At 36.5% G+C, this 10837-nt stretch overlaps 1 long non-coding RNA gene across 1 annotated transcript; it reads left to right on the top strand.

Annotated features, from left to right (window-relative positions):
* Positions 1 to 2968: 2968 nt before the first annotated feature.
* On the top strand, positions 2969 to 8338 carry LOC144220742 (uncharacterized). The gene is made up of 3 exons (XR_013331845.1): positions 2969 to 3136; positions 3387 to 3446; positions 8169 to 8338. It is a non-coding gene; the product is annotated as an uncharacterized LOC144220742 (long non-coding RNA).
* The last annotated feature ends 2499 nt before the right edge of the window (positions 8339 to 10837 follow it).

The following is a 10837-nucleotide window of genomic DNA, read 5'->3' as shown; positions in this document are numbered from 1 at the left end:
GTGTAAGGTTAGGTTGTGTGTTTCAGGCCTTTCCTGCTTTTGAGATGGGCCTATATTGCTATATACTTCCCTCTTATGACCACTTTTGTTGAATTTCAAAGTTTTGGATTGTGTTTTTATTTTCATTTGCTTTCATGTTTTTTTTTTTTAATTCTTCTTTAATTACCTGGTTAACCCATTCATTCCTTATTAAGATGTCCATTAACTTCCATGTATTCGTGGTCTTTCCAAATTTTTTCTTGTGGTCTGAAAATATGCATGGTATGGTATGGTCTCCTTCATTTTGTATTTGTTCAGGCCTGGTTTGTAACCCAGTTTATGATCTATTCTGGACTGATTTCTGTACACTCAAAAAGGATGTGTATTTTGCTGCCTTAGGATGAATTGTTCTGAATATATCTGTTAAATCCATCTGGTTCAGCGTGTCATTAAAAGCCATTGTTGTCTTGTTGATTTTCTGCTTAAATGATTTGTCCATTGCTGTAAGTGGGGTGCTAAAATCCCATACTATTATTATATTGTTATCAATGAGCTTCTTTATTAACTGTTTGTTATATTGATATATATATTAAGCTGATTTCATGTTGGAAGTATAAATATTTACATTTGTTAGATCTTCTTGTTGGATAGATCTCTTTATTATGATACAGTGTCCTTCATCATTTGTACGGTATGATCCAGCAATTGCACTACTATGTATTTACCCAAAGTATACAAAAATACTGATTCAAAAGGGCACATAAACCCCAGAGTTTATAGCAGCATTATCAATGATAGCCCTATTATGGAAAGAGCACAAACAGCCATTGACTAATGAATGGATAAAGAAGATGTGGTGTGTGTGTGTGTGTGTGTGTGTATAAAATGGAATATATATATATAAATATATATTCCATTTATAAAATGGAATATTACTCAGCCACCAAAAAGAATGAAATCTTGCCATTTGCAATGATGTGGATGGAGGTAGAGTGCATTATGCTAAGGAAAATAAGTCAGTCAGAGAAAGACAAATGCCATATGCTTTTACTCATATGTGGAGTTTAAGAATCAAACAGATGAACATAAGGGCAGGGAGAAAAAAAATAGAGGGGAGCAAACCATAAAAGCCTTTTAACTATAGAGAACAAACTGAAGGTTGCTGTAGGAGAGGTGGTGGGGGAGACTAAATGTGATGAGCACTAGGTGTTATACCTAAGTTGTGAATCACTAAATTCTATTCCTGAAATGAAAATTACACTGTATGTTAACTAACTAGAATTTAAATACAAATTTTCAAAAAAGCTGATTTCTTCTTAGAAAACCCAACACCTTCTGCTTTCTCTGGGATGCAATTTTATTAATTACCATCTTTTAAAATTAGACATTCAATTTCTCATTTTCAACTGGATATAATTCCTAATTCATCTTTCCAAATACAAAATTATGGTCTTGATTGGATTACTTTTTCAAGCTATCAGCTTATCTCTTTTTATCATTTCTTTTTATTATTTGTGATTTAGTTTGAGACAGAGAGAATCAGTGGGGAAGGGGCAGAGATAGAGGGGGACAGAGGATCAAAGAGGGTTCTGAGCTGACAGCAAAGAGCCCAGTGTGAGGCTGGAACCATGAACTGTGAGATAATGACCTGAGTTGAAGTCATACACTTAACCTACTGAGCAACCCAGGCTCCCTTCTTTTGCTCTTTTTAATGTAAAGCCTCTTTTGTTGCTTACTCACTTTTTACCTCTTAAATTTTTATAATTTGGACAGCATTGAGGCTCATTTCTAAATATTTTGTTGTTCATATGCTCCTTATACTTCTCTTTTTTTTTTTTCTTTTCTCTTTCCTTCTCTGCCTTTTAAGAGAGGTGTTTAGGGGTACCTGGGCGGCTCACTTGGTTGAGCATTGGACTCTTGCTTTTGGCTCAGGTCATGACCCCAAGGTCATGGGATAGAGCCGTTTGTTGGACTCCACACTGGGCATGGAGCCTGCTCAGTATTCTCTTTCCCTGGCGCTCCCCCACCTCTCTCTCTCTCTCTCTCTCTCTCATAAACGTGCATGTGCTCTCTCACTCTCTAAAATAATTTTTTTTAAATTTTTTAAATGTTTTATTTATTTCTAGGAGAGAGAGAGAGAGAGACAGCGTGAGCAGGGGAGGGTCAGAGAGAGAGGGAGTCACAGACTCTGAAACAGACTCCAGGCTCTGAGCTGGCAGCACAGAGCCCGACGCGGGGCTCGAACCCACGAACCGCGAGATCATGACCTAAGTGAAAGTTGGACGCTTAACCGACTAAGCCACCCAGGCGCCCCTAAAATAATTTTTTAAAAAGTGCTTAAATATTCTTAAATATTTTTCCATTCTCAGATTTTATGAGGAGTTTTTTAGTTCTCTCACCTCTGATTTCTCCTTTTCTGTCGACTCTCCTTGCTTTTCTTCCTCCTGGTCTAAATAGTTGTTTCTCTTATGATTCTGTCTTTATGACTCCTCCTCCTCCTCCTCCTCCTTCTCTCTCTCTAGTTCTGTCCCCCTTCGGCTGCCCCTCCTCCTTTCTCTCCTCTTGCTTTCATTGTATAATAATAAATATATAGAAAAACTTGTGATTAAAAAGAAATGTGCTCTAAACTATTGCTGATGATAAAGATACTATGAATTACATTAATGTGGAGTTTGCACGGTCCTAGTTGAATGAAACTTTCCCTTATAAGACTTTAGAATAAACAGAACACAAAGCTGACTGGCCCATAACAATAGATTCCCAATTTATTTCTTCATTCCAGATGCCCTAGACATTTTTGGCAGAAGTGAAGAGCATGGGCTAGACTAGTTAGGTTTGAATGCCTGCTCTTCATTTAGCTACTATGTGTTCTTGGGTATCTGATTAACCTCTATGCCCCTCAGTTTCCCTATTCGTAAGTGTCAATATTTTTTTTTTTAAATTTTTTTTAATGTTTTATTTATTTCTAGGAGAGAGAGAGACAGCGTGAGCAGGGGAGGGTCAGAGAGAGAGGGAGTGACAGACTCTGAAATAGGCTCCAGGCTCTGAGCTGGCAGTCAGCACAGAGCCCGATGCGGGGCTCGAACCCACGAACCGCGAGATCATGACCTAAGCGAAAGTCGGAGGCTTAACCGACTAAGCCACCCAGGTGCCCCACGTAAGTGTCAATATTATTATTATATAGGCTTATGGTTTTAGTTGTACATCAAGTTCTTAGAGTTTGGCACATGTAAGAAATCAAATGTTTTTTATTTTTTATAAGTTATATTTTCTATAGACATTTTTTATAGTAATTTTCTGTGGCAAAACCTTTATTGATTCTCTCTTCTTCAGAATTAATCCAAACTCCTAATTTTGCTCCTTGGTAGTATGATAATCACTTTCCATTATGATATCTATTTTTTTAGGTATGTCCTATAATCATGGACAACTTCTGTTTGGTGGATTAGGAGCAACTTGACAGTGTGGTATGTATCTTAACCATCTTTGTGTTCCTAGACTCACAGGCCTGGCATATTGTGTTCACTTATTAAATGTTTGGAGGGCATGGATATGAATGCTATTTCCTCTCTTACCTCCATGCATTTGCTCTATTTTTATCCGGTAGTGAGGCTACTACACTTTTTTTTGGTGCCTGTTGAAAGCATTTCTTCACTTTTCATTTCTTCATGAAAGTTAAAAAGCAGTCTTAGTGAGATGCCATACTACATTTTGAGGATCATTTCTTTATGGCCCTCATCATAGTTATGTACAGTTTGACCTTTACTTTCTACTCCTTCAGGACTGGATTGTGTCTCCTTAGCTAGGGAGTCACTTTCAACCCTTCAATACCAAAATTTTGTGATTATCTGTGTCTCTTATAATAGCTTATCCATTGTAGGTTTTCCATGGTGTTTTCCTGAAGGGGAATAAATATCTCCTCCCCTGTTTGCTTATTATTGTTTGTACCTTTGCACATAATATTTACTATATATTCCTTATACAGTTTAGAGTTCATTGTTTTATTTCTATCTTTGCCACTTGAACCTTTGAAGAATAAGTGATTGAGTTACTTGTTTGTATTCTTCTGTTCCCTGATCCATGTATAGGTAAATTTTACTAAATCACTTGGATGAATTAATTTGTCAACTAGAAATTGATCTAATACATGTTTGGGTGAAATGGAGGAGTGCCTGGGTGGTTCAGTGGGGTCAGTGTCTAATCCTTGGTTTCAGGTCAGTTTATGATCTCACAGTTCATGAGCTTGAGCCGGGCTCTGTGCTGACAGCATGGATCCTGCTTGGGATTCTCTATTTCCCTCTCTCTCTGTCCTTCCCCTGTACTTTCTCTCTCTCTCTCTCAAGAAAAAAAAAAAAAGAAAAAGATTCATGGATCGTACAAAGTGTCAGTTGAATTGGAGAAAATACTTCTTTAGATGAAGGGATAGTGTTTCAGATATTCAGAAAAAGAATATCTGTAAATCTGTAGAAATTCAACTTGTTCTTTTTATGCTTTTTGAATATTTTTTGTCTATGTAATATTTACAGTTTTTTCTAAACATATACTTTGTGTATTATAGATCTATCTGAAAGAGTGGAGTGGTAATACTCCTGTCACTCGACTGAGAAATAAAGAGGAGACCAACACACACGTGATCAAATGCATACATCTAATTATCTTTGGAAATCTGTACAGTATAGCGAGACTAAAGAAGTAGTAAGAACCCACATCCCTTTATTTTTGTTTCTTTTCCCGAATTGTTGTTAAAATTGAAATGGTGAGAGAAGGTGATCACAATATATCAATATTCAGTATTTTTCAGAATCTGTAAAAACAAAACAAAACACCATGAGCCATTAATTAAAAGTGTATAAGCTCTTTCTTCTCCAATTGTTTTTTTAAAGTTTTTATTTAAATCCCAGTTATTTAACATATAGTGTAGTATAAGCTTCAGGTGTACAATAGAGTGACTCAACAATTCCATACAACACCCAGTGCTCACCACAAGTGCACTACTCAATCCCTATCACCTATTTCACCTATCACTTTTCTACCGCTAACCATCAGTTTGATCTCTATAGTTATGACTTTTTCTTGTTTGCCTCTTTTTCTTTTTTCTCCCCTTTGTTCTTTTGTCCACATATGAATGAAATCATATGGTATTTGACTTTCTTTGACTGACTTATTTCACTTAGCATAATACTGTCTAGCTTCATCTAGTTGTTTTAAAATAGCTGAATGTTGGGAAGAACATTAGAAGCTGGAACTTCGGAGTTAAATGGATATGAGTTTGAAGACTAATCTGCCATTTATACTCTGTGGTCTTTGGAAAGTCCTATAAATTCTCATAGCTTCAATTTCCTCATCTCTAAAAAGGACACAATGGTATTAGCTTTACAGGGTTGCTATGAGTATTAAATGGGAGTCAGTATAAGGACTATTTAGTGCAGTAGCAGCACAGTAACTATTCTAAGTGTTCTGCAGTTGGTATCTATGATTATTATTTTTATGTCATATAAGAAGGATACTTCTCATTTATATTTGTAATTAGGAGCACCTATATTCAGAAATAGGAGCAATATATGATATTTACCAATTTCTTCAATATTTCTTAAGGATCATGTTATATCATGATGTGTATGTTTCAGTAAATATAGCAAGAGATTATAGCAAGAGAGCTTTCTTTTTTTTAAAGTTTTTTTTTTTTTAAATTTATTTCTAGGAGAGAGAGAGAGAGAGAGAGACAACGTGAGCAGGGGAGGGTCAGAGAGAGAGGGAGTCACAGACTCAAACAGGCTCCAGGCTCTGAGCTGGCAGTCAGCACAGAGCCCGACGCGGGGCTTGAACCCACGAACCGCGAGATCATGACCTAAGCGAAAGTCGGACGCTTAACCGACTAAGCCACCCAGGCGCCCCACAAGAGAGCTTTTTTATGTGTGATTTAGTTTATGTTTCCATTTTCAAGGCTAATTATAATGTTTGCTAAAATATTCCTTTTTTTTTTTTTTTTTTTACCTTATTAGAGTTGGTAGGTCGTGAAAGGAGGAGGGAGCATTCTCTATGTCAAGTACACAGTTTGTGGAACTTAATAAGCTTTGAAGTATACACTAACTTTTATTTACAAAGACCCTAATTATAAGTGATTATTTCAGGGAAATAAAACACATTTTAACCTGGAAACAGAAGGTCAAAATACATATGGATAAGTGAACTTTCAAAATCTTTCTTTCTTTAGTAGGAATCTGTTAGCATTGGGTATATACATATAACCTATCAACTCAAGGAGACCAAATTTAGTTTTTGAAATAAAAAGTATTAAGATTTTCTAATCCATATGGCAAAGTTAAACACTATATTTCTTTTTTCTTTCTTTCTTTCTTTCTTTCTTTCTTTCTTTCTTTCTTTCTTTCTTTCTTTCTTTCTTTCTTTCATGTGGGAAAAACCACCTGTTCTTTATTTAGACACATCTTAAAGTTACTCATTTAGTTAGAAAATGTTTTGGAAAGTGTTGTTTATCTTGGTTTGCTACCTTTGTAATCTCGGACTGTTGTGGAATTTACTGAAGCTCTTGTTGCTGGTTGACAGTAGTAGCGTTAGCTACTGGGGCAGTGATAGTGCCAGCCGCAGGGGCATTGGTAATGTCTTCAGGTTGGGGGGTGTTGTCTTCATGTTGGGGGGTGATGTCTTCAACATGTGGGGTGATGTCTTCAGGTTGGGGGGTGTTGTCTTCATGTTGGGGGGTGATGTCTTCAACATGTGGGGTGATGTCTTCAGGTTGGGGGGTGTTGTCTTCATGTTGGGGGGTGATGTCTTCAACATGTGGGGTGATGTCTTCAGGTTGGGGGGTGTTGGACGTGGGGCCTGCGGTTTTTCCGGCAGAGGCAGCCGAAGCAGAGGTGACGGCAGCCGCGGGGGCGGTGGTGGAAATTAGAGTTGGAGCAGCACTAGAAGGGGCTGATGATGCTTGAAGATTTACAGTGTTCTCAGGTGGTGATACAGCTCTGGGTGGTGGACCGTGTGGGCTTTGGGGATGGTGGCCTCTGAGGGGTTCAGGCCGACCATGGTGACCACATGGATTTCCGGCAGCTCGTTGAGATTTTGCAAAATGTCCTCTTAACAGCTTAGGACTTAGTTGTTTAGGTAGTTTAAAATGCTCTTCAGAACTTTCACTAACCTTGAGAGAATACAAAACACAATTTTTTTTTAATGTTTTATTTATTTCTAGGAGAGAGAGAGAGAGAGACAGCGTGAGCAGGGGAGGGTCAGAGAGAGAGGGAGTCACAGACTGAAACAGGCTCCAGGCTCTGAGCTGGCAGTCAGCACAGAGCCCGACGTGGGGCTCGAACCCACAAACCGCGAGATCATGACCTAAGCGAAAGTCGGACACTTAACCAACTAAGCCACCCAGGCGCACCAAAACACAATTGTTTTATACAGGTGGAATGCATAAACTAGACTGAACTCAGGCTTTAAAAATATATCTATATTTTCACTGAAATTTGTGTAAATATTCTAACTTAATTCCATAAGTAATTTGATTGGTGTTCCTACCAAGTAGAGGGTTTTGAATGATGACCTTTGGTAAAATAGAAAGTAACCTGTATCTCTGCTACTACTAAAGCCTAATAGTTTTATTATAGATTTTCCTAACATGTGATCCATTATAGATAAAATATTGAAAAGATTTTGGTGGTCAAATGACTGTGGAAAAGATTTGGGAAACACATTTCTTTACTATAGGATTTATTACAGTTATTAATATAATATGTTATGAGTATTTAGCATATCTAAGGGATACATAATATATCCCAAACTTATTTTACCATGGAAGTGTGTATATGTGTAGCATTTATTCATACTAGTGTTTTAGTGTTTAATGGAGAACCTTTTGGGACATGCTGTTCTAATTTTTATCTCTGAAAAAAACATAATGCACTTTATTGCTCTGAATAGAGAATAAAAGGAAACTATGGAAGCTTTGCATTTCTCTGTGTTCGTAGGCCCAAAATATGAGATTGATAGAACATTGCATGAATCCATGTTGGTCACTCATTTGCACAGAATCACAGATATTAAAAGCTAGAAGTACCTTAGATCAGGAAGTGCGTATCTACCCCGTGAAAGCCTCATTATAGTAAGGCCAGGGACAATTTTAATTGTCTTTGGTTACATGGAGTTTTAACTCACTATTCCCTTTGGATTTCATTTAGACCCTCGCTTCTCATTTTGTCTTCACTGACAGAAGTTGATTCTTGGGACTCTACACGTGATACTCCTGCCTCTTCATGAAACATTAGTTCTTAACGTGAATAAATTCTAAGAGATAGTCAGATACTTGACTTTATGATGAAGGAGAAATAAGTTGTCAAAATTGTCATCAACTTTCAAGGTAGGTTTAGAATTTTTTTCTAAATTTCAGCACAATTTGTGTCACTAAACCTAGACGTTGTTTATTCCACTGTCTATCCTGCGTTAGTAGCAGGAGAATGTTTTTAATTTTAAGGATTCATTGAGTGTACTTGTCTTAGAAGGGGCAACAGAGAGAGCAGGGAATGTAAGAGGATGAGGTGACATCACTTGGTCATGCAGCCCACCTCCATTGTGACACGAAATGGAGATTATAAGAATAAAAAAAATGTCAGAGAGTGGAAACAGGGATTTGTGATTTGGAAAAGTCTATTCAGATGATTCTGCATTTCCTTTTTTTTTTTCCATGAAAAACCATTGTTTTTGAGGAAAAGAAAACTATGTTTTTGCATTTTGTAGGATCATAGGAAATGTTCCTTACTAAAAAAAACCCATTAATATTTATAAAGAAAAAGACATTTACACTGAATAAGCAGACAGAGGTAGTTTTTGGCAATGAGGGCTAGGTGACTTTGCTTTTTATGTGCTAAGTTGCTCTGCTCCCATTGCAGATTTATATGAATCAAAGTGGCAGGCAACTGGGGGCCAAGTTTTGATGTTCACAGAACTATTCCCCTTGAAAGACTCTCTTAGATTGGGAATAAAGAAAATGTTTGTACCCTATCAACTCTTCAGACATAACTGCTTTTGATTATCAATGAAAATATGAAAAGATGCCTAGAAATAGAAACAGAACTTACCCCAGAGCGTTTCCGCTTATGTGCACCAGCTGACTAAAATGGAAATAGAGAATACAAATGCATATAAAAAAAATTAGACCCAGAGCACATACGGCATATCAGGAATACTGATTGTAAGTTGTTTGAGGGTAATACGTGGTTGGGTAATAGAACGGAACACAGTTTTAGAATTTTGAGTGTCTTTGTTAAATGTGAGGGACCTTGTAACAGTTTAGAGCTGTTCAGAGGATAAAGACGATCAGTTCAGAGGATAAAGATGATCAGTTTTCCTGGAGGTCTTGGGCCAAAGTCGTCTCCCTCTACTTTCTCATGGATGTGTTGCCAACCAGTCTGTAGTTGACGGGAAGTGCAAGATTTGGCTCATTTCATTATAATAACGATCATTTACTCAGGTGTCAAGCCTGGGCACCACTATAGAACCAGCATCTTTATGAACTTGATATAAGGGAAAATCAGCCTGTCTTTTTGGGAGAGAAAAATGGGTCATCCAAAGAGCTTCGAAGCAAGGTCTTTCACCGGATGGAAATCCTTCCTTGTTACATTTTAGCATGGCACAACAGGGAAGAGGCGCTTGTGTGAGCAGTGCCCGAAGGCATTGGTTGTTCATGAAATGATACTGGATTAGGTTTGCAGCAATAAGCTTTAGATGCTGTAACCTACCCTTTAGATAATGTAACGTAGGTGCAAGCTTTAGGTAAACAAACCTAAAAATGTTAAGAGGGTAGCAAGCACACACTTCTGATTGGAAAGTTATATAACATGTCTAGAATTCCTTAATTTTTTTGATCCATGTGAAATCCCTTATGATTAAATATGTATTTTATAGGGTTCCCTATATCAGTTTTTTTTTTTAGACATCTTTCTTTTTGAGGAGCTTACCAAAGACTAAATATTATTCAGGAATGGTATTGCAGAGGTGGAATCAGAATACATAATTTAAAATCATAACACTACAAAATCCTACTTAACACATGTCGGTAATTCTAAAGACTAAAAATATATGGAAAAAAATTAAAATGTTGATTGTATCCTAAGGTCAAGAAAAAGGTTACAAAGAAAGTTAAATTAAGATCTTAGGTAAAAATAAAATTAAACAAGGTTTGTGTGGATTAAAGCTATGTTGACATAAACAATGGACTTACTGTACACTTTATTATTAAGAACTAAATAAGAAAATAAACATAGGTGAAGATATTTGATATTTACCGAGAAGAAAGCAGTGACACTCAAGATGACACCAATCAAAACGAGAGCCTTCATTTTCTCTTAGGGTCTTCTTCTAGAAGTAGGCAGCAAAAGGTGATGCTTTATTGGTGGTAGAAGAATAAAAAAATATATATATCATTTTGTTTTTGCTAAATTTTAACCAAAGGAAAAACATTTATATATGTTAAGGGACGCCTATGGCATATATTGTATATATGGTATAATAAAAAATTATCAAATTTATAAGAATAGTCTAACAAATATGTGCAAAGATTATGAATAAGGAATCACAATGGCAATATCAATAGTAGATGAAAATGTAGACTGAAGTTAGCCCTTGTCTTACTGTCAAGAAAACATAGAGAACTTATTTTTTGAACTACTATTTTATAATTACTGGAGAGTTATTTGAGAAGGTAAAACCAAATATGATCAAGATGGTGAAGTTGATATCCTTGCATACAGCCATTGGTTCTATTAATTGAGGTTTTTTCTTTTTTAAAAAAAACAGCAATATGCAAAAGATGAAAATATTAGTACCTTTAACCTAAAGAATCTATCTTGAG

The sequence above is a fragment of the Crocuta crocuta genome, unplaced genomic scaffold, assembly GCF_008692635.1.
Source record: "Crocuta crocuta isolate KB4526 unplaced genomic scaffold, BGI_CrCroc_1.0 scaffold1, whole genome shotgun sequence".
Lineage (NCBI taxonomy): Eukaryota > Metazoa > Chordata > Mammalia > Carnivora > Hyaenidae > Crocuta > Crocuta crocuta.
The sequence above is the reverse complement of the archived record's forward strand: the minus strand, read 5'-3'. Positions and strand labels throughout refer to the sequence as shown.